Genomic DNA, 24,808 nt, shown 5'->3' with positions numbered 1-24,808 from the left:
AAACATGAGTTTTATTTATTTTAACATTCGTAACGGATTTAAATAAGACGGATTTTTAGCACGGTTAAACTACAGCTTTTTGCCGGGTTAACCCACTTCATGAGGATTAATTGATAATTTGTAATAATTATTACGAAATGTTACTAAATGCTGTCTTTTTACACAAAAGTTCAGTAAAATAGAGCGAAATGAGAGAACAATTTTGACAGTTGTTTGCTGAGAAATTGCTAAAAGTTACTGAAAGAATTTTTCCCAGCAACATTTAGCAAGTTCGATCAGTTGATTTTCAATCATCTGCTAATGGTCAGCTGCGCAATGTTTATTTATTTATTTTTTTTTTTTTTGTGTAGAAAAATACAATAAATATTACGATTCAGCTATATTTATTGATAATTTTATTAATATTGTTAAGAATGTAACAGATAGATTTATGTTAAATTACCCAGCAAAAAAGTTTGGAAGTAGTGCAATGCAGAGTTATGATTTCGATGCAGTCCACACGGAGTTATGAAAAATGCACTCCTCTCGATAAATTTAAGAAGCACCCGCTTATTGACCCCTACCCAAGCACGCCAATTTTTTGATCCCTACAGAAAGAGTGTGTAAAATTATAAGAATTTGTTAAAAAAATAAAGAAAAACAAGTAAGCAAAGGCTATAGTCGGACGGGGCCGACCATGTGATTCCCTACACCACAACCTGTAGGTATTAGCTTCGAATCCCATCGAATTGTCTACGGTGGCAAAATGCCTCTTAGTAATGTTGGCGATAATTCCTGAGTATTTCAGCCATGAAAAACGTCTCTACAAGTGACAACAAAACATCTCTACAAGTGACAACTAGATCACATATCAATAACATAATATGAATACATTGATATTAGAGAAGCCTCCCTTGTCTTTACTGGGATGTTTGTGGAAAATTATATAAATTATACATTTCTAAATAATATTCGAAAATTGGAAAATTCACATTGATTAGCCCCTCCTGCTATATCTTCAAATTGTTGTTGAATATCAGGTTCCTTTTTGGAATACACCTAAAATAAATAAATATATATACCACGCAATTTATTTGATAATTGGGAAAATTGCGAGTTTATTGAAGATCTATCGTCCAAAAATTGTGCACTTGTACCTCACAAATGATTCGAAAATAGTTCATTGTAGTTCATATTGTGATATCAAAAATATATTTTATACCGGTAGAAATAACTAACAATGAATAGAAATTCAAAAATTTTGCATGCAAACAAATTTATAAATCAAAATTATTCATATTCAATTATACAGCAAGAAGATAGTATAAGTCAGATGCGCTAACGGTGAAATACTTTCACCCTCTAAAAATATATTTATTTTTTAACACGAGTTTGCTTCAAAATGCGTGGAATCTGTAGGTATCGTAATATGGGGCTATACCAAATAACAGTATGACTTACCCCGGGAAAGGGAGCAGAATAGGGACCGTAAAAAGGACCTTCTACAAAAAAAAGAAAATAATCAAATAGATCCGATACGGGTTCTCAAACTGCACTTTTCACAAATTTTGTGTGGGAGGTAGTCGAAGGACGGACCGATATAGTCCATATCCGACCTGACACATGACTGGATGAAATAATACGATGTGTAAAGTTTCGACCAATCAGAAAATCCCCTTGAGAGTTAACTTACGGATTGGCTGCGCAAGTACAATCTGCTGAAAAAATCAAAACGATTAGAGAGGACTCTTAAATTTCCCCTTTCCGAATTTTGTGTGGGAGATACCCTAAGGACCGATATAGTCTTATCCTATCTATATCTAGAAGGAATAATAATATATGGAAAGTTTGGAGCAAATCGATTGCTCACTTCGCCAGTTATCGTTCACACAATTTTTCGAAAACAATTTTGAACTTTTTTGGGAGAGGTGTGGACCGACATAGCCTACATTCGAACTTAAACAAATTTTGAGCAAAATATTACGTTGTATAAAATTTGGTTCTAGTCGGTAGATCCGTTCGAGAGGGACAGATGAACGGACAGCGCTAAAAAGACTCCAAATTGTCTGAAACGAATTTCGTCCAAACATACTTGGGGTCTAAAACCAACATTTCGATGAGACACATCTTTGGTCTTTTTTTGTTTGTATCCCCTTTACCCTGAAACCTGAAGTATAAAATAGGTGGCGAGGCGACCCCATGTTGCAATATTTGTATAAAAAATCAAATTTGACAACTGAACTGAAAATTTATCTGTCATGATAGAGACAATTTGTAGCATGGGAGGAAATTGTGGTTCTCTACACAAAACCCATTTTACATTAGGCAGTAGGCCCGTTATCTAGCAGACACATTATTGCAATTTGCATCAGGGGAAAGATCAGTTGTTATTTTTCCATATGTAGGCTACTTTGGCGGTATATGCCCTTCAGGAATGAAAATATGGACCAAAAATAAAATTCGTATATTTTTCATACAAAAGTAATGGTCTATGTCAACCGCTAAATAATGTCAGATCATCATGCAAAATTATAGGCATTTTCGCCAACCTAAACTCTTACCTCGTGCAAAATTTCGTGATTACACTACAAACAAAAAACTGGATATATTAGGCTGTAACTCTGTTATCTGATCACGTGCATCAACATAATTGACATCAATTAAAAAGTCAAGAGATCGCATTCTAAATATAACTCACGAGTGGGGAATGTGTCTTTCAGGAACAAAGATATAAGCTGTTTAATAAAAATGTTCACACAAAAGTTGTGGTCCATTTAACCATCTAAATATTATCTGAATTGCAAGCTTCTCAAATTGCAAGCTTCAAGTTTGTCATATACTCTTGCTTTATTTAAAATTTCGAGGCGATCGGACTATTATTGCGACCTACAGAGCAGCTACAATATCGGATAAAAATTATGTTTTTGGTCCATTTCACCCGCTAAATATTTCACGATCATCACCAATTAAAATAGCGATCTATTCTGATGTGAAACTGATCTCCATACCAAATTTCGTGACGATCGGTCCATAATTGCGGCCTGGAGTTTGATTACAATTTATAATGGACAGACGGACACACGGACGGACGGACGGACACACATCTCAAAATCGCTTTATCTCCTCGAGATATGAAGATTGGTATACCACATTGGGGGTCTCCGACGAATATTTCGCGGTGTTACATGAATTTTTCCCAAAACAAACTTATAATACCCTTTCCACATAGTGGTGTAGGGTATAACAAACTAAGGATACGAACATTGCTGTAATTCACGAGACGCAAATTATTTTTGAAGTGGAGTTAGAGTTTTTTTTTTGGAAATCTGAACTGGAGTTGGAGGAAAAATGAAAAACCATTTGGATGATGAAGCAATATCAGTTGCGGTGTCACAAAAAGCAGAACAGAGGAAGTAAACTCAGTTATGGTCAAATTTAATGGAGAGTTTTTATAATTCGTATTGTATTAGTGTAATAAAGTTAATATTCTTGTTTACACGAATAAGCAATGTATTTTATTTATTTTGGGATATTTGCAATGGCTTGCATTTTATAGCATCTTTAGACTGCATTTAAATTCAATCCAAAATACTACATCAAAGGCTGTGATTTGGATCGAAAATTGAGTGCACCCTAGCTGTGTGCCGTGGAAGCAAAATGGAGTGCATCCTAGCTGCGCGCTTTCTTGTAAAATTCATAGGTGAATTCATAGGAAAAGATGTACTCCAGCGGCAATTGTTCTAGTGGTTTAACTGCATCCGCGGATGCAACGAGTTTTCGTAAATCGAGACATATCTGTTTTATGAGATAATTAGACTATGTTTACATTTACGAAATCCACTCGATTTCAACTGTCAATTCCTTTGCGTATACGTCAAATGAAAACTCATTTAAAATCAATTGGATTTCATTTGACGTTTAAAGCCGTCATCAGACCATCTGCTTTTTCACATGTATGACATCAGCTGTTCTGTATATTAGTATACCCAAAGTGACAACATACATGTGAAAAAGCAGATGGTCTGATGGCCGCCTAAGCAATGGAATTGACATTTGAAATCGAGTGGATTTCGTAAATGTAAACTTACTGTAAGCGTAGTATGAGACGGATTTTAATAAATCGTGTGATTTAGGATATAAAATGCACTGAAAATCAGTCAAATTAATGACGAAACGTGTTTTCGTACATTTACGTCAGATAAATAGAGCTATACATGTTTATTGAGATAATTATAGTACGTTTACACATCATTGGATTTAGTAAACTAGGGATGTCTACGCCTGCACGTTGTCGTAACAACAGAGAGTAACGAATTCAAATGAGAGCATGTCAGCAATTGTTTAATAAAGGTACATTACTCTCCCATCAATTTTCTCTCATTTATTTTGGACACCGATGTAGTAAACCCACTGATTTTCAAATGCCTATTCCGTTGCATACACGTCAAATAAATCCTCATATCCCGGCAAAAAGCTGTAATATAAATATGCTATTACAGTACGTTTAGAATTATAAATCCACTCGATTTCTAAAGTCAATTCCATAGTATATACGTCAAATAAATCGAAGTTCTAAATGCACTGAATTTTATTTGACTTATATTCTATGGGATTGAAAGTTTAAATCATAGACAAGTTCATACTCTAATGCTTGTACTATGTTTACATTTACGAAATCCACTCGATTTCAACTGTCAATTCCATTGCCCAAACGTCAAATGAAATCCAATCGATTTCAGATGAGTTTTCATTTGACGTATACACAAAGGAATTGACAGATGAAATCCACTCGATTTCAACTGTCAATTCCATTGCTTAAACGTCAAATGAAACCCAATGGATTTCGGATGAGTTTTCATTTGACGTATACGCAAAGGATTTGACAGTTAAAATCGAGTGGATTTCGTAAATGTAAACATAACATAACACGCGTTTTACCCCGGCAAACAGGTATATCCCGATTTATCTGACTTAAAATGAATGAAAACACGTTTCTTCGTCATTTATTTGACATATTTTCAATGCATTTGAAATCCTAAATGACGCAATTTATTCAAATCCGTTTGAAGTAAATCCGCTGCAAATGTTAAAATAAATTAAACGTCATGTTTTTTGTATGTAATCAGGGTTTTGATAATTTATTTGACAGATTTTCAATGCAGTTGACGTCTTTAATGATGTGTTTTATTTATATTCACATTCGCTACGAATGTTAAAATAAAGACATATGTATATTTACCATAGCTAGGACTATGTTTACATTTACGAAATCCACTTGATTTCATCTGTCAATTTCTTTGTGTATACGTCAAATGAAAACTCATCTGAAATCGATTGGATTTCATTTGACGTTTGAGCAATGGAATTGACAGTTGAAATCGAGTGGATTTCGTAAATGTAAACATAGTATAATTATGTCAATAAACAGGTATATCTCGATTTATTTTTATCTCTCGAAAACACGTTCTTTCGTTATTTGTTCGGCAGATTTTCAATGCACTTGACATCCTAAATGGCGCGATTTATTAAATTTCGTCTTACATTACATCTACATTCGGCGGCGTTTCGTGATTTCGCGCGGAATCATGCAAAATTTATCATGATTTCGCATACAAAAATGATATTATCTCATTTCGTGATTTCAGCGAAATCAACATCGAAATCACAGTACAAATGACATACAACCCTGTTTTTGCCTAAAAAAGTACCAAAAGTTGCAACACTTTTCACGCATTAAGCTGAAAACAGATACAACGTTTGGGTAAAGTTTTGTGTCGTTTTGGCCGTTTTTACACTGTTGGGCATGATGCCGAAAAAGTCAAATTCATTTGAAATATATGCCGGCAAACACATCAACGCCGGACTTTGGTGTCGGCGTCGACCTGTTGTTGTTGTTTTTTGTCAACGCCCAACGCAAAACTTTACTCAAACGTTGTATGTGTTTTCAGCTTTACAATAAACAAGGTAGATGGTCAATTGCTGCAACAAAAATCTTTAGTATCAAAATTTGTAAACAATGTGAAAAAAATATTAAATTACTTTGTTACAATGCTATTTTTCATTGTACTCAGGTATTTTTTTAATGGTAATGTTAGAAAAAGAGCGAATTATCAAAAATTGCTTCCCCATAAAAATTTCTTAAAAAAATACGGGAATAGAAAAAATGACGGAAGTTGCAAAAACTCCGGCAGAAATGTCAAAATCAACGTTTCAGCTATCGTATTTAGATGCCACTGAACTAGTTGCTATTGTCTACTAGGCCAAAATTGTATGACAGAAAACAGGAGAAGAGGGTGTTATTCGGCGCAATTTTTGTTTAAAGAGAAGTGCAAGTCCTGCTAGATTTGGGAGTACGAGAACGCATTTTTAATACTAAACGGGAAAACTACTGCAAGTAGTAATATTTTGCAGGTTCTGAAGACAATTTTTATCTATCAAAATTTATTATTACGATGTCTCAACGATAACATCATTTTTTATTTTATCATTTGTTAGTACTATACACAATAAGATATATACATAGATAATCTTACGATAATTTTCGAAATAATGTTGTAAAGTTCTATATTGTCGTATATTTTTGATGACTAATTCAGTTTACAAGAACTAGTTTTGAAAATTCATGTTCGATCAGCTCCGCATATGCATCTACCTTGATTATTTTAATATGTTTGAAATCAACAAAAAAATAAGTGTAAACACCGGGGTGTATTTCAGGATTTCGTGAAATCCAGTGGATTTTGGAGCGCAAGTGTAAGCTTGACATTATTTAAATCCGCTACAAATGTTAAAATAAATTTAAAGACATGTTTTTAGTGTAGATAATTATCTCGATAAAGGGTTGTTTACACCATCTATCAATGTCGTATGAGATGTCAAATTTTCTACTTGCGAATGTTGTACACATAGTGTGACCACTATGAAAATTTTCATCTATCAAAATGATTTGGCAACTCATATGTAAATTTTTCATTTAGGGAGCGCTCTATTTGATACGGCATTCTCGTATGTAAACATAAATTTATAAACTGTTTTCTGGCATTCTCAAAAAAAAAAAAAATGAAAAACAAAATCTTTTAAAAAAGAAAATGGAAAGTTATGTATATTTAAGTAGTTAGAAAAGTAAATAAAGGGTGTTTATAATGTTATTTTCAGATCGATTGGTCGAAAGGAGCAGTGTTGGAAATTATTGCTTTGTGGCAAAACATGAATGCCTCTATAACCCCAAAAACCTATTCTACCACAACAAACATGCTAGATATTCATTTTCCTTCAACCAAAATTAAAAATTTGCGCAAATTTGTAACTCAACAATAAATGTAAACAATGACAAAAACAGCTGTTTTTATATTTATAGGTTCTGTCATACGAAAATAACACATGTAGGTATGAACGCACAAATTGAAAGTTCTATGGATGACGTCAATTTTGACAAACATAGAGAATGTCGAATGGGTGAAAGAAATGACAGCTCATATGGCATTGATAGATGGTGTAAACAGCCCTTAAATAGGTATATTTTGATTTATAATGTGCTTTTTACACTACCAGGAAAACAGGTTTTAAGGCTGTTTCGTCATTTATTTGCTAAAACAGGCAATATAAAATTTAGAGGAATTTATCTCTAAACAACGCACGAAAACACCATACTATTATAAGAAACCCTGTTTTTTGTCATAAACTACCGAAAAATGCAACTGTTTTATGTTGCCGTTTAATGGTGGGGCAAAACAAAAATAATCAAGCAACTAAAAAATGGAAATAAATTACTAAATAAACTTGCAACAATGATGTTTTTGTTTTAGAATTAAGCTGATAAGTCCCGGCCCACACTAAGAGAACTTTCCCAGAAATCTTGACATGAAAGTAAAGGAAAATGTCAAATAAAACTGTCTGATTTTTTCATACGAATATTGCAAGAAAGCAAAATTGCAAAACACATGAAACCGTGTACAATAGTTTCTTGAAATTATGCGTTTATGCAAATTTCCTATCTAAACTTCAGGAACAAACTTGGCATCACTTACACATTTTTCATGTGGACCGACTCATAACGGACAGTATTTGCCGAGGCCTTAAGACTTAAAATATACGAAAAAAAGTTTCTTTTACCGTAGCTAATTATCTCAATGAACAGGTATATCTCGATTTACGAAAACACGTTTCTTCGTTATTTATTCTAAAGATTTTTAATGCACTTCACATCCTAAATGACGCTATTTATTAAAATTCGCCTTATCTAAATCCCTACAAATGTTAAAATATATATATTAACAGCCTGCTTCTGTATGTCGAAAGAAGAATGTGTGGAAAGAAACACGTCCAAACTCTTGTGTGTTTTTCAAATTTGTTTTTTGTTTTGAAGCAAAGGTAAAGGTAAATTTATTTCGAAAACTAAAGTTCGGGCGTGTTTCATTCGCACGTATTCTTCTTTCGACATACAGAAACTGGCTGTAAAAGTCATGTTTTTACCGTAGCTAATTATCTCGATAAATAGGTTTATCTTGATTTATAAGACTTAAAATATACGAAAACACTTTTCTACGCAATTTATTTGACAGATTTTCAACGCAGTTGCCATCTTAAATGACGAGATTTATTAAAATCCGCTACATAAGTTTATACATTTGAAATATATTTTCAATGCACTTTATGTAAATCCGCTACATAAGTTAAAATAATTTAAACCTTATGTTTTTACTTTATCTAATTACCCTCGTGAATCAGGTATAGCTCGATTTATATGAGTAGAATGAATGAAAACACGTTTCTTCATCATATATTTGAAATATATTTTCAATGCACTTGACATCCTAAATGACGCTATATATTTAAATCCGTTTGATGTAAGTCCGCTAAAAATGTTAAAATAAATTAACCCTCATGTTTTTTGTATGTAATACCCCTGTTACACTTAACCGGATTAACATAGTGGGTTTGGGTCTCTAATGTCAATTCCATAGCGCAAACGTCAAATAAATCGTCATCAAGTGGGTTAATCGGCAAAAACTCTAGTGTAACCGCGCTATAAGCCGGGGTTTGGTAATTTACTTGACAGATTTTCAATGCACTTGACATCCTAAATGACGCGATTTATTCAAATCCGTTTTATGTAAACCCGCTACAAATGTTAAAATAAATTTATCGTCATGTTTCAACTGCAGGTAATTATCCCGATAGACAGGTATATCTCGATTTATCTGACGTAAAATGTATGTAAACAGAAATTTGGTCATTTATTTAACAGATTTTCAATGCAGTTGACTTTTTAATGATGTGTTTTATAAAAATCCGTTTCACATAAATCCGCTACGAATGATAAAATATATTGAAAGTTATGTTTTTATCGTAGATAATTATAATAGGTTGTTTATATTATAGGCTTTTGCAGGGTTAACCTTCTTTATAAAGATTTAGTTGACCTGTACGTAATGGAATTGACATTTAAAACCCAGTGGGTTTGTTAAATCCGCTTTTATATAAACGTACTATAATAGCACGGTTACACTACAGCTTTTTGCCGGTTTAACCCACTTCATGAGGATTTATTGCTTAATCTGGTCAAATCTGACCAGATTTGCCATACAAAAATTAAATCCTCTCACGACTGGGTTTATTTTAAATCCGGCACAAATCCACCAAAAATACAGTGTTGTATTCGGTATTTGTGCAAAAAATTCCAACTCTACTCAAAAAGTACCAAAAGTTGCAACTGTTTTTGCAGCAGAGTTTGTCGTGTTTTACATGTTTTACATGTGTGTAAAGTATACCAATATGAGCAAAGAGGGGACGATATCTCATACGAGAAATTGTAAAAGTGTAAAACACGACTTTATTAGTTATTTTGTATGTATACGTAAACAAACATCAGCTGACAGTTTATTTCCTCGAAAAGCTAAGTGTAACCAGCAAAGATTAACCCACTGGATCTATTAAACCCAGTGGGTTAACCTTCAATAGTGTAACCGGGGTATAAGAATTAGAATATACGAAGACACGTTTCTTCGCAATTTAAGCTGAAAACACATACAACGTTTGGGTAAAGTTTTGTGTCGTTTTGGCCGTTTTTACACTGTTGGGCATGATGCCGAAAAATTCAAATTCATTTTAAATATATGCCGGCAAAAACATCAACGCCAGACTTTGATGTCGGCGTCGCCCTGTTGTTGTTGTTTTTTTGTCAACGCCCAACGCGAAACTTTACTCAAACGTTGTATATGCTTTCAGCATTATTTGACAGATTTTCTACGCAGGTGCAGTCTTAAATGACGAGATTTATTAAAATCCGGTTTATGTAAATCCGCTACATAAGCTAAAATAAATTAAACGTCGTGTTTTTACTTTAGCTAATTACCCCGGTAAACAGGTATAACTCGATTTATCTGCCTAGAATGAATGAAAACACGTTTCTTCGTCATTTATTTGACATATTTTCAACGCACTTGACATCTTAAATGACGCGGTTTATTCAAATCCGTTTGAAGTAAATCCGCTACAAATGTTAAAATAAATTAAACGTCATGTTTTTTGTATGTAATCAGGGGTTTGATAATTTATTTGACAGATTTTCAATGCAGTTGGCGTCTTTAATGATGTGTTTTATTAAAATCCCTTTCACTTAAATCCGCTACGAACGTTAACATAAATTGAAAGACATGTTTTTATCGTAGCTAATTATCTCAATAAACAGATATGTCTCGATTTACGAAAACACGTTTCTTCGTTATTTATTCGACAGATTTTCAATGCATTTGACATCCTAAATGACGCGATTTATTCAGAACCGTTTTATGTAAACCCGCTACAAATGTTAAAATAAATCAAACGTCATGTTTCAACTGCAGGTAAACAGGTATATCTCGATTTATCTGATGTAAAATTTATGTAAACAGGAATTTGGTCATTTATTTGACAGATTTTCAATGCAGTTGAAGCCTTTAATGATGTGTTTTATTAAAATCCGTTTTACATAAATCCGCTAAGAATGTTAACATATATTAAAAGTCATGTTTTTATCGTAGCTAATAATATCGGTAAATAGGTATATCATGATTTATAATATGTTGTTCATATTATTGCTTTTTGCATTGTTAACCTTCTTTATGAGGATTTACTTGACGTGTATGTAATGGAATTGATATTTAAAACCCAGTGGGTTTGTTAAATCCGGTTATAAATAAACGTACTATAAGACTTAAAATATACCAAAACACATTTCTTCGCAATTTATTTGACAGACTTTCTACACAGGTGCAGTCTTAAATGATGAGATTTATTAAAATCCGGTTTATGTAAATCCGCTACATAAATCAAAATAAATTAAATGTCATGTTTTCTCGATAAATAGTTATATATTTATTTATATGACCTAAAATGTTCGAAAATACTTTTCTTCGTAATTTATTTGACAGATTTTCAACACAGTTGCCATCTTAAATCACGAGAATTATCAAATCCGGTTTGTAGCACGGCTACACTACAGCTTTTTGCCGGGTTAACCCACTTCTTGGTGATTTACAGCCAGTTTCTGTATGTCGAAAGAAGAATCTGTGCGAATAAAACACGCCCGAACTTTAGTTTTCGAAATGATTTTGCTTTTGCTTCACAACAAAAAACAAATTTGAAAAACACACAAAAGTTTGGACGTGTTTCTTTCGCACACATTCTTCTTTCGACATACAGAAACAGGCAGTTAGTTGCTTAATCTGGTAAAATCTGACCAGATTTGCCATACGAACATTAAATACCTTTCACGGCTGGGATTATTTTAAATCCGGCACAAATCCACCAAAAATGCAGTGTTGTATTCGATGCATGTGCAAAAAATGCAACTATGCACAAAAGTACGAAAAGTTGCGACTGTTTTTACAACAGGGTTTGTCGTTTTTACACATTTACGATTGGTCTTATGAGATATTATGGCCTTTATAAATCTAGAGTTATTTGAAAATCATAAAATTATTTGTTTTTTTACATTAGACACTTTTTTAACAAAATGTACCCTTGATACCATGATACATAAATGTATCCCTGCGAGTAAAATATACGAATACGAGCAAAGAGGGGAGAGAAATCGTAGAAGTGTAAAACACGACTTTATTACATTTGCGGTAAATGTTTTCTTTGCTCATTGTTTATGCATTTTGTCCCATATTTTTTGTTTTCCAATCAATCACAATACATTTTAAATACTTGTTGTAATGCATCAATAGTTACCATTTTAATTTTTGGGAAGTATTTGTTTGATACTTATGTGTTACTTTGTATGTATACGTAAACCAACATCAGCCGACAGTTTATATCCTCGAAAAGCTAAGTGTAACCAGCAAAGATTAACCTACTGGATCTATTAAACCCAGTGGGATAACCTTCAATAGTGTAAGCGCGGTATTATTTCTGCTACAAAAGGTAAAATAAATTAAACGTCAAATTTTTTACTTTAGCTAATTATCCCAGTAAACAGGCATATCTCGATTTATCTGACGTTAAATAAATGAGAACACGTTTCTTTGTCATTTGACTGATTTTCAATGCAGTTGACATCATACGTTTCATGTAAATCCGCTACAAACGTTAAAATAAACGCCACGTTTTTAGTATATCATATTATAGTACGTTTATATATAACCGGACTTAATAATAGAGTTGGGCAATTGAACGACCTAGTTCACTGTCCTAGTTCAAAAGATGACACATGATGTCTTCTATAGAATAGAAGACGACACATGTAGTCTTCTTTTATAGAATGAAAGATGACACATGTTTTTTTCTATAAAATAGAAGACAACACATGCTGTCTTCTATAGACTAGAAGACTCATTAAAAAAATGGAACCAAAAATTCTTTAAAGGTTTAAGTTTTTCTTAATTAATCCTGCCAACAACGATAACGTCTCCTTTTTTAAAGAGTCCATAAGCGAAAGTCTTAAAATCCCGGCCGAAGGCCGTCCACACCAAAAACTCATCCACCCTCATCACAAATTTTTAAATTATACCAATAATGCCTTGGTTGGCTTACTAAGCCAATAAATAACCACGTGCTGCACAAAAAATTTTCAAGGGTTCTGATGCAAAATTCTATCGTGTTGGGGTCCATGGACAACGAAAATACCTTTGGTTTTTTTGGGCCAATTTTCTTTTTCTTTCATAACGGTAAATGTAGTAAACAATTTGGTTTTTGAAATTTTCAAATTTAAACGGGCGTAACTTCTATTTTTTACAATGGGTTTATTATGAAGGTATGAATAATATTTTTCGAACAAACCATTGAAATCGGATAATAAATTGCAAAGTTATAGTGGTTGAAGTGCGAAAAAACGCATCAAAAAACGGGAAAATGCTTTTCCGCTTGCTCTAGTTTGCTTAGAAGATTCTCGACGTTGTTACGGTTTATAGATACCAAAAGGAAATTAAGTTAGCTTCCAAAAACGGGAAAAACTAATGAAATCGGTTGAAAAATAAATAAGTTATGCAATTTGTTGTGTTTTTACTTTTTGGTTTTTTATGCAAGTCCGTCCGTCTGTTGTAATCACTCTAGCATCAACCAAAATTGAGATAGGACGCTGAAATTTTGGAAAAATGGGTCTTTAGTTTCGGTGCACGTCTAGTTCAAAGATGGACTATATAGGTCCACGTTTTGGAATAGCTCCCATATAACGGTACATCCCGATTTCATGCATTTTGAAGATTTTTACCATATTTTCGGACCGAATTAGCTATAGTTTGACATTTAAGGTTCAAATTGACCAAGAAATTTCTACACCACAAATTATTGACCTGGGTCCTCGTTTTTATATAGCCCCCATAAATTGATGCCTCCCGATTTCTGGTATTTTAACGTTTTAGGCTACGTTTTTAGACGAATCATCGTTAATGTAGCACATAGGGTTCTCCATGATCCATAATTCTTTATATGCTTATAATTTGTTTTCGGTCTGAAAATGTAGCTAAAATCGTCAAACAACCTGAAATCGGGCGGTACCTTCATATGGGGGCTATACCAAAACGAGGACTGATCGATCTTCTAGCTTGACCTGCCCCGAAACAAAATTCCCATCGTTGCCAACATTCAGCGTCCTATATCAATTTTTGTGGATGCTAGAGTGATTACCACAGAATGACGGAGGGACGGCCATGCTTAAAAAACCAAAAAGTAACAACACCAAAAAATTACATAACTTATTTATTTTTCAACCGATTTCATTAGTTTTTCACATTTTTGAAAGCTAACTTAATTTCCTTTTTGGTAAAAATAAATTATTATACTGTTTGGTATCTTCTGTGCCGACAAAAGCACGCGGAAATGTATTTTCCCGTTTTTTGATGCGTTTTTTTCGCACTTTAACAACTATAACTTAGTCATTTATTAACCAATTTTAAAAATTAATGGCTTTTTTGAAAGATATTACTCGCCCCTTTAAAATAAATTCAAATCCGTTGTGAAAAAGAAGTTATTATCGTTTAAAATTGAAAATCTTAGAAATCCAGTTTTTCACTACAATTTCCGTTATAAAACACAAAAACGAAGCGACCTAAAGAAATCAAAGGTATTTTCGTTGTCCATGGACCCCAATACGATAGAAATTTTACATCTGAACGCTTGAATATGTTTTTAGTTAAATTTTGTTGCACAAGACTTGACAGAATATTTATAAGACACGGCAACCCTGTCAGAAATAAACATTTTATTTTTAATCAAAATTCGAATTTTTAGGCTGTGTATATCAAAATATGAATAAAAAATTGATTTAGACAATCGAAATGTTCATATTTAACATGGTGGCTCATATTGTAAATTTAAAGTTTCCAATATTCTCAAGTCTTTAAAATTATCACTGGACATATACAATTTCGAAAACCGTCGTCAAAAAACGAAAATGTCGTCAAAATTCTCACTGTATCCAAATTTCGTCTTTAATATTGCCGGTGGACATATATATATATATATATATATATATATATATATATATATATAGAGAGAGAGAGATTTGCAAAGAAAACTTACTGTTATGTGAGTTACTGAAATATGTGAGAAGGTGAACGTTTATAATTTCATAATCCATGTGATCAATCATCTTGTAAAATAATATTTGACACATTATTTGCTTGTTTTGTTTATGCTTACTGAATGTGAATTTGCAAAAATGAAACAATTTGTTTTACACAAATAATACATATTTAATTAAAAGGACCAATTTGTCAAATTAAAGCATAAAATAATTAACATTGAAAGGAATCAATTAATAAATGCTCTATTATTGTATTATGAATGACATTTCAATATTAATATGAAAATATGCCATATAATCGAAAAATAGCCAAAGAACCAATCATAATTTTATTATCAAAACAGGTGAGCCAAGGCTACAGTCGGGTCGGGGCCGACTATGTGATACCCTACACCACTACCCCTTTTCATAAGCTTTTGACTAATAAAATTCAAAATATTAAAATTGGGATAGCTTAGCGCCTTTGCTCTGAATGTCTTCATTAACACAGGTTAATTTTTTAAGTGCATCGACAGTACAACCCAAATAAAAAATGGAAAAGTGGGATGTATGCCAACCATCAATAGGCTTCTTTCTCTGTTAGACCCCCATCAACCCCCAAAATTTCGTAAGGATTCGATCAAAATTTTGTAGTGTGATTGCACAAAAATGGAAAAAGGGATGCATTACCGACTATTGCGATATCTCTGTTTTTTGACAACCTACTTCACATCGTTGTAAAGGTGATATTTTCTACTTTCAAGCCAGGTTTTGCTTTCGATATACCTCCAAATATTTGTTTTGTCACATTCCGACCCGTGAATAATATCCGACCATTATCAAAAATCAAAAGGTTTTTTCCTCTGTGGGACCCCCAATAACACCAAAATTTCGTGACGATCCAATTAAAATTGCGACCTGTAGCGTGATTTCCAAAAAATTGGAAAAATGGGATCTATTACCGACCATTGCGATATCTCCGTCATTTGGATACCTACGCCAACCTGCTTTACATCATTGTAATGATGGGCTTTTTTACTTTCATTGCCAGGCTTTGCTTTTGGAATGTCTTCAACCAAAGCTGTGATATTCTTCATTATAATTAAAATCGCAAAAATAAAAAGTTGGGTTCTATTAGCGGCTATTGCGATATATTCGTTGTTTGATCACCTACGAGAACCTACTTTACATCATTAGAAAGGCGATATTTTCTACTTTCATGATCAGGTTCTGCTTTCGGTATACCCCATATTGAAGCTGAGATATTCTCTTAGGAAAAAACTCTGTCTTTTTCTCCAAATAAGTTTTTTGCCCATTACGACCCCTAAATACTATCCAACCATCACCAAAATCAATAGGCTGACCCCCATTAACCCTCAAAATTTCGTGACGATCCGATCAAAATTGAGACCTGTAGCGTGATTTCCAAAAAAGTGAAAAAATGGGATGTATTACCGGCTATTGCGATATCTCCGTTATTTGGTCACCTACGCCGACCTAGTTTACATCATTGCAAAGATGGGATCTTCTACTTTCATAGTCAGGCGTTGCTTTTGCAAAGTCCCCAACCAAAGCTGTGATATTCTTCATTATAATTAAAATCGCAAAAATGAAAATTTGGGTTTTATTTGCGACTATTGTGATATCTTCGTTGTTTGATCACCTTCGAGAACCTACTTTACATCATTAGAAAGGTGATATTTTCTACTTTTATTGTCAGGTTTTGCTTTTGGTATACCCCGTACAGAAGCTGAGATATTCGCTTTGGAAAAAAACGTTGTCTTTTTATCCACATAAGTTTTTTGCCCATTCCGACCCCTAAATATTATCCGACCATCACCGAAATCAATAGGCTTCTTCCCCTCCGGGACCCCCATCAACATCCAAAATTTCGTGACGATCCGATCAAAATTGCGACCTGTAGCGTGATTACAAGGTTTAGATGGACAGACGGACGGACGGACTGACGGACGGACGGACTGACGGACGGACACACATAGTCAGATCGACTCAGCTCGTCGAGACATTCATTTTGGTATATATAAGTATGGGTCTACGACCATTATTTCGATGCGTTACAAACTTTTTGGCCAAAACCAACTTATAATACCCTCCCCACATAGTGGTGTAGGGTATAGAGAGCAATAAACGTGGATTTTTTTAAAGATTTTTGAGGAGCATACAAAAAACGTTTTAAAAGTGGATTTTTTAAGATTTTTAGAAACAAAAAGGACACCAAAAACTAAAAATCTCAATAAACGTAGTTTTTTTTTAAAGATTTGTAGCAGCAATCAAATTAACAATAAACGTAGATTTTTTAAATATTTTTAGCAGCAACAAAAAATCTCAATGAACGTGGATTTTTTTTAAAGATTTTTGAGGAGCAACCAAAAATCTTAGTAAGCGTGAACGTGGATTTTTAGCAGCAATCAAAAATCTGAATAAACCTGGATTTTTTAAAGATTTTTAGCAGCAACCAAATAGCCCAGTAAACGTGGATTTTTTAAAGATTTTTGGAGCCAACAAATAGCGCAATAAACGTGGATTTTTTAAAGATTTTTAGGAGCCTCAAAATAGCCCAAAAAACGTGGATTTTTTAAAGATTTTTAGGAGCCACCAAATAGCCAAATAAACGTGGATTTTTTAAAGATTTTTAGGAGCCACCAAATAGCCAAATAAACGTGGATTTTTTAAAGATTTTTAGGAGCCACCAAATAGCCAAATAAACGTGGATTTTTTAAAGATTTTTAGGAGCCACCAAATAGCCAAATAAACGTGGATTTTTTAAAGATTTTTGGGAGCCACCAAATAGCCAAATAAACGTGGATTTTTTAAAGATTTTTGGGAGGCACCAAATAGCCAAATAAACGTGGATTTTTTAAAGATTTTTGGGAGGCACCAAATAGCCAAATAAACGTGGATTTTTTAAAGATTTTTGGGAGCCACCAAATAGCCAAATAAACGTGGATTTTTTAAAGATTTTTGGGAGCCACCAAATAGCCAAATAAACGCGGATTTTTTAAAGATTTTTGGGAGCCACCAAATAGCCAAATAAACGTGGATTTTTTAAAGATTTTTGGGAGCCACCAAATAGCCAAATAAACGTGGATTTTTTAAAGATTTTTGGGAGCCACCAAATAGCCAAATAAACGTGGATTTTTTAAAGATTTTTGGGAGCCACCAAATAGCCAAATAAACGTGGATTTTTTAAAGATTTTTGGGAGCCACCAAATAGCCAAATAAACGCGGATTTTTTAAAGATTTTTGGGAGGCACCAAATAGCCAAATAAACGTGGATTTTTTAAAGATTTTTGGGTGCCACCAAATAGCCAAATAAACGTGGATTTTTTAAAGATTTTTGGGAGCCACCAAATAGCCAAATAAACGTGGATTTTTTAAAGATTTTTGGGAGCCACCAAATAGCCAAGTAAACGTGGATTTTTTAAAGATTTTTGGGAGCCACCAAATAGCCAAATAAACGTGGATTTTTTAAAGATTTTTGGGAGCCACCAAATAGCCAAATAAACGCGGATTTTTTAAAGATTTTTGGGAGCCACCAAATAGCCAAATAAACGTGGATTTTTTAAAGATTTTTGGGAGCCACCAAATAGCCAAATAAACGTGGATTTTTTAAAGATTTTTGGGAGCCACCAAATAGCCAAATAAACGTGGATTTTTTAAAGATTTTTGGGAGCCACCAAATAGCCAAATAAACGTGGATTTTTTAAAGATTTTTGGGAGCCACCAAATAGCCAAATAAACGTGGATTTTTTAAAGATTTTTGGGAGCCACCAAATATCCCAATAAACGTGGATTTTTTAAAGATTTTTGGGAGCCACCAAATAGCCAAATATATGTGGATTTTTTAAAGATTCTTGGGAGCCACCTAATAACCAAATAAACCTGGATTTCTTAAAGACTTTTAGGAGCCTCAAAATAGCCCAAAAAGCGTGGACTTTTAAAGGTTTTTAAGTGCCTCAAAATAGCCCAATAAACGTGGATTTTTTAAGATTTTTAAGAGCCTCAAAATAGCCCAATAAACGTGGATTTTTTAAGATTTTCAGGAGCCACCAAATAGCCCAATAAACGTGGATTTTTTAAAGTTTTTTAGGAGCCACCAAATAGCCCAATAAACGTGGATTTTTTAAAGATTTTTAAGAGCCACCAAATAGCCCAATAAACGTGGATTTTTTAAAGATTTTTAGGAGCCACCAAATAGCCCAATAAACGTGGATTTTTTAAAGATTTTTAGGAGCCACCAAATAGCCCAATAAACGTGGATTTTTTAAAGATTTTTAGGAGCCACCAAATAGCCCAATAAACGTGGATTTTTTTTAAAGATTTTTAGGAGCCACCAAATAGCCCAATAAACGTGGATTTTTTTTAAAGATTTTTAGGAGCCACCAAATCGCCCAATAAACGTGGATTTTTTAAAGATTTTTAGGAGCCACCAAATCGCCCAATAAACGTGGATTTTTTAAAGATTTTTAGGAGCCACCAAATCGCCCAATAAACGTGGATTTGTTAAAGATTTTTGGGAGCCTCAAAATAGCCCAATAAACATGGATTTTTAAAGATTTTTGGGAGCCTCAAAATAGCCCAATAAACATGGATTTTTAAAGATTTTTAGGAGCCACCAAATATCTCAATAATCGTGGATTTTTTAAAGACTTTTAGGTGCCACCAAATAGCTCAATAAACGTGGATTTTTTTAAGATTTTTATGAGCCACCAAATAGCCCAATAAACGTGGATTTTTTAAAGATTTTTAGGAACCACCAAATAGCCCAATAAACGTGGATTCTTTAAAGATTTTTAGGAGCCACCAAATAGCCCAATAAACGTGGATTTTTTAAAGATTTTTAGGAGCCACCAAATAGCCCAATAAACGTGGATTTTTTAAAGATTTTTAGGAGCCACCAAATAGCCCAATAAACGTGGATTTTTTTTAAAGATTTTTAGGAGCCACCAAATCGCCCAATAAACGTGGATTTTTTAAAGATTTTTAGGAGCCACCAAATCGCCCAATAAACGTGGATTTTTTAAAGATTTTTAGGAGCCACCAAATCGCCCAATAAACGTGGATTTTTTAAAGATTTTTAGGAGCCACCAAATCGCCCAATAAACGTGGATTTGTTAAAGATTTTTAGGAGCCACCAAATCGCCCAATAAACGTGGATTTGTTAAAGATTTTTGGGAGCCTCAAAATAGCCCAATAAACATGGATTTTTAAAGATTTTTGGGAGCCTCAAAATAGCCCAATAAACATGGATTTTTAAAGATTTTTAGGAGCCACCAAATATCTCAATAATCGTGGATTTTTTAAAGACTTTTAGGTGCCACCAAATAGCTCAATAAACGTGGATTTTTTTAAGATTTTTATGAGCCACCAAATAGCCCAATAAACGTGGATTTTTTAAAGATTTTTAGGAACCACCAAATAGCCCAATAAACGTGGATTCTTTAAAGATTTTTAGGAGCCACCAAATAGCCCAATAAACGTGGATTTTTTAAAGATTTTTAGGAGCCACCAAATAGCCCAATAAACGTGGATTTTTTAAAGATTTTTAGGAGCCACCAAATAGCCCAATAAACGTGGATTTTTTTTAAAGATTTTTAGGAGCCACCAAATCGCCCAATAAACGTGGATTTTTTAAAGATTTTTAGGAGCCACCAAATCGCCCAATAAACGTGGATTTTTTAAAGATTTTTAGGAGCCACCAAATCGCCCAATAAACGTGGATTTTTTAAAGATTTTTAGGAGCCACCAAATCGCCCAATAAACGTGGATTTGTTAAAGATTTTTAGGAGCCACCAAATCGCCCAATAAACGTGGATTTGTTAAAGATTTTTGGGAGCCTCAAAATAGCCCAATAAACATGGATTTTTAAAGATTTTTGGGAGCCTCAAAATAGCCCAATAAACATGGATTTTTAAAGATTTTTAGGAGCCACCAAATATCTCAATAATCGTGGATTTTTTAAAGACTTTTAGGTGCCACCAAATAGCTCAATAAACGTGGATTTTTTTAAGATTTTTATGAGCCACCAAATAGCCCAATAAACGTGGATTTTTTAAAGATTTTTAGGAACCACCAAATAGCCCAATAAACGTGGATTCTTTAAAGATTTTTAGGAGCCACCAAATAGCCCAATAAACGTGGATTTTTTAAAGATTTTTAGGAGCCACCAAATAGCCCAATAAACGTGGATTTTTTAAAGATTTTTAGGAGCCACCAAATAGCCCAATAAACGTGGATTTTTTTTAAAGATTTTTAGGAGCCACCAAATAGCCCAATAAACGTGGATTTTTTTTAAAGATTTTTAGGAGCCACCAAATCGCCCAATAAACGTGGATTTTTTAAAGATTTTTAGGAGCCACCAAATCGCCCAATAAACGTGGATTTTTTAAAGATTTTTAGGAGCCACCAAATCGCCCAATAAACGTGGATTTGTTAAAGATTTTTGGGAGCCTCAAAATAGCCCAATAAACATGGATTTTTAAAGATTTTTGGGAGCCTCAAAATAGCCCAATAAACATGGATTTTTAAAGATTTTTAGGAGCCACCAAATATCTCAATAATCGTGGATTTTTTAAAGACTTTTAGGTGCCACCAAATAGCTCAATAAACGTGGATTTTTTTAAGATTTTTATGAGCCACCAAATAGCCCAATAAACGTGGATTTTTTAAAGATTTTTAGGAACCACCAAATAGCCCAATAAACGTGGATTCTTTAAAGATTTTTAGGAGCCACCAAATAGCCCAATAAACGTGGATTTTTTAAAGATTTTTAGGAACCACCAAATAGCCCAATAAACGTGGATTTTTTTTAAAGATTTTTAGGAGCCACCAAATCGCCCAATAAACGTGGATTTTTTAAAGATTTTTAGGAGCCACCAAATCGCCCAATAAACGTGGATTTTTTAAAGATTTTTAGGAGCCACCAAATCGCCCAATAAACGTGGATTTGTTAAAGATTTTTAGGAGCCACCAAATCGCCCAATAAACGTGGATTTGTTAAAGATTTTTGGGAGCCTCAAAATAGCCCAATAAACATGGATTTTTAAAGATTTTTGGGAGCCTCAAAATAGCCCAATAAACATGGATTTTTAAAGATTTTTAGGAGCCACCAAATATCTCAATAATCGTGGATTTTTTAAAGACTTTTAGGTGCCACCAAATAGCTCAATAAACGTGGATTTTTTTAAGATTTGTATGAGCCACCAAATAGCCCAATAAACGTGGATTTTTTAAAGATTTTTAGGAACCACCAAATAGCCCAATAAACGTGGATTTTTTTTAAAGATTTTTAGGAGCCACCAAATAGCCCAATAAACGTGGATTTTTTAAAGATTTTTAGGAGCCACCAAATAGCCCAATAAACGTGGATTTTTTAAAGATTTTTAGGAGCCACCAAATAGCCCAATAAACGTGGATTTTTTTTAAAGATTTTTAGGAGCCACCAAATCGCCCAATAAACGTGGATTTTTTAAAGATTTTTAGGAGCCACCAAATCGCCCAATAAACGTGGATTTTTTAAAGATTTTTAGGAGCCACCAAATCGCCCAATAAACTTGGATTTGTTAAAGATTTTTGGGAGCCTCAAAATAGCCCAATAAACATGGATTTTTAAAGATTTTTAGGAGCCACCAAATCGCCCAATAAACGTGGATTTGTTAAAGATTTTTGGGAGCCTCAAAATAGCCCAATAAACATGGATTTTTAAAGATTTTTGGGAGCCTCAAAATAGCCCAATAAACATGGATTTTTAAAGATTTTTAGGAGCCACCAAATATCTCAATAATCGTGGATTTTTTAAAGACTTTTAGGAGCCACCAAATATCTCAATAATCGTGGATTTTTTAAAGACTTTTAGGTGCCACCAAATAGCTCAATAAACGTGGATTTTTTTAAGATTTTTAGGAACCACCAAATAGCCCAATAAACGTGGATTCTTTAAAGATTTTTGGGAACCACCAAATAGCCCAATAAACGTGGATTCTTTAAAGATTTTTAGGAGCCTCAAAATAGCCCACGTGGATTTTTTAAAGATTTTTAGGAGCCTCAAAATAGCCCACGTGGATTTTTTAAAGATTTTTGGGAACCACCAAATAGCCCAATAAACGTGGATTCTTTAAAGATTTTTAGGAGCCTCAAAATAGCCCACGTGGATTTTTTAAAGATTTTTAGGAGCCTCAGAATAGCCCACGTGGATTTTTTAAAGATTTTTGGGAACCACCAAATAGCCCAATAAACGTGATTTTTTTAAAGATATTTTCCACTAAAGGGGAATTTTTTACTTTATTTTCTTGGAATATTGTGTTACAATCCCTATGTAATAATTGCTTATCTAACATTTGCATTCCCCAAACCTTGTCAAGACTTTTCCTTTTTTTAATTTCATTAAAAATACAAACACACACTCTCACATTTCACCTAATTTATTGTAATTCACCGAGTTAATAAGTAAATGGCACACCTTTTTTAATAATAATAAAAACCAAAAAAAAAAATATGTATTATTTATTTTTCATATTAAGGAAATAAACAATGTTAAACAATGAACAGATTAAGTATTTTCGCAAACAAAATAAAACAAATAAAATAAGCAATTGTGAAAATGTGTTGTAATAAAGGTGATCAGAGCCCTGATATGAAATGTAATCACATTTCAACTTAAATATGAATAATTTAATCTTAAATCTTTTGGAGTTTATTGAAAATTACTGTGATCTGCTCGGAATGAGTGATTGCAAATATTACAAAAACACAACAACAACATTTAAAGTCATAATAATGGGGATTCTGCCGAACACTTTAAATGAACAGCAAGTTCACAAAAATATTTTGTTTTCATTTTTGTCTTCGCTTTTTTTATTTTATTTCTTCATCATGTTTTGCAAACAAACACAAACTAAGATGTCAAGATACAAAATCTCGTTCAATGACAATAATTAGTGTAGGGGGGCCTACACCGCTTGGAGGCTGTTGCTATTTACCAATTTGCTTACCCAGCCACCAACACTTTTGGCAAATTAAAAAAATATTATTCTGCACCATTTAAAATAAGAGATTACAAACACTTTTCCTTCAGATATTTACTTTGCAGATGTGATGTGATGGCAGCCGAAAAAAACCGCAAAAAATGTTGAAATTCCTTGTCTAAGCCACTTTGGGGTTTTTGTTTATTTATTTTTTGGTTAAAATGTAAATGTCTGCAACGAAATGTTAACGAAACTAAAACACAGAGAAGAGCAAAACTATCACACTTCGTTTACGTTTGAAATTGTGCACCACCGTACCACACAAACATCAACACACGCACGCTCAAATGTAATACGAACTTAACGCACGCGTCCGACGTTGTCTATGGCTAAAACAAAGCCAAGTTCAAGTTTGTCGCTTAAGTCTTTTGATTTATGACTATTTCTGTTGGATTTCTTCTCGTTCAAACAAATAAACCAACCATTCAAAAGAAAAACAGATATTTGGAATTTTGTTTCGTATTTCTCGTAAATTGTTATATGTTTTGTATTTGGATAACGAACCGGCCAGATTTTGTGCGAGCAATGGAAGTAAATTCAAATAACGTTGCGTTCGGTTTGACTGTCAACACGAAACTGAGGCTGTGCAACGTCAAGTTTAAGAGGTAAAATGCTGTTTTTCGCACTCATTGGATTCCGTGGTCGCTGATGTTGTTGTTTTCTTTTTAGGTTTATTTTTTTGTTTTACTTTTTTTGTGTTTGCGGTAAAATAAATCATTAACAACAAAAAACAGATTTTAGAAAAAAAAATTACTTCTATGTTGGCATTGTTAGCAATTTTTTGACAGGTGCAGAAGGG

General features: G+C 33.3%; 1 protein-coding gene across 1 annotated transcript in view; it reads right to left on the bottom strand.

Annotated features, from left to right (window-relative positions):
- LOC141389920 (juvenile hormone esterase) overlaps nucleotides 1–24,582 on the bottom strand; it is a 154,899-nt gene extending 130,317 nt beyond the window's left edge. Inside the window, exon 1 of the mRNA XM_073962182.1 lies at nucleotides 24,068–24,582. The gene's annotated coding sequence lies outside the window, so the exon portion shown is untranslated. The remainder of the gene's footprint in view (nucleotides 1–24,067) is intronic.
- Between the last annotated feature and the right edge of the window lie 226 nt (nucleotides 24,583–24,808).

This window comes from Musca autumnalis, unplaced genomic scaffold (genome assembly GCF_047663935.1).
Source record: "Musca autumnalis isolate F117 unplaced genomic scaffold, ASM4766393v1 scaffold_1, whole genome shotgun sequence".
NCBI lineage: Eukaryota > Metazoa > Arthropoda > Insecta > Diptera > Muscidae > Musca > Musca autumnalis.
The sequence above is the reverse complement of the archived record's forward strand: the minus strand, read 5'-3'. Positions and strand labels throughout refer to the sequence as shown.